Below are 204 nucleotides of genomic sequence, written 5' to 3'. Positions count from 1 at the left end.
GAATGACTTGAAATAATCTTTGACTTCACAGCACCTCATAAGGCGAATGTTGTTTTAATATTTTGGAATGTTTCTGTGTGCCTATATTTCTATGCATTGTGCTTAGTAACAATTTAGAAAAAAAAATTAAAGAAACTGTGAAAACGAACTCTATAAAGACACATATACTATAGGTGGTCTTTTGAAAGCACTCTTGGTAAAGGT

This window comes from Galeopterus variegatus, unplaced genomic scaffold (assembly GCF_000696425.1).
Source record: "Galeopterus variegatus unplaced genomic scaffold, G_variegatus-3.0.2 Scaffold2380, whole genome shotgun sequence".
NCBI classification, from domain to species: Eukaryota; Metazoa; Chordata; class Mammalia; order Dermoptera; family Cynocephalidae; genus Galeopterus; species Galeopterus variegatus.
The sequence above is the reverse complement of the archived record's forward strand: the minus strand, read 5'-3'. Positions refer to the sequence as shown.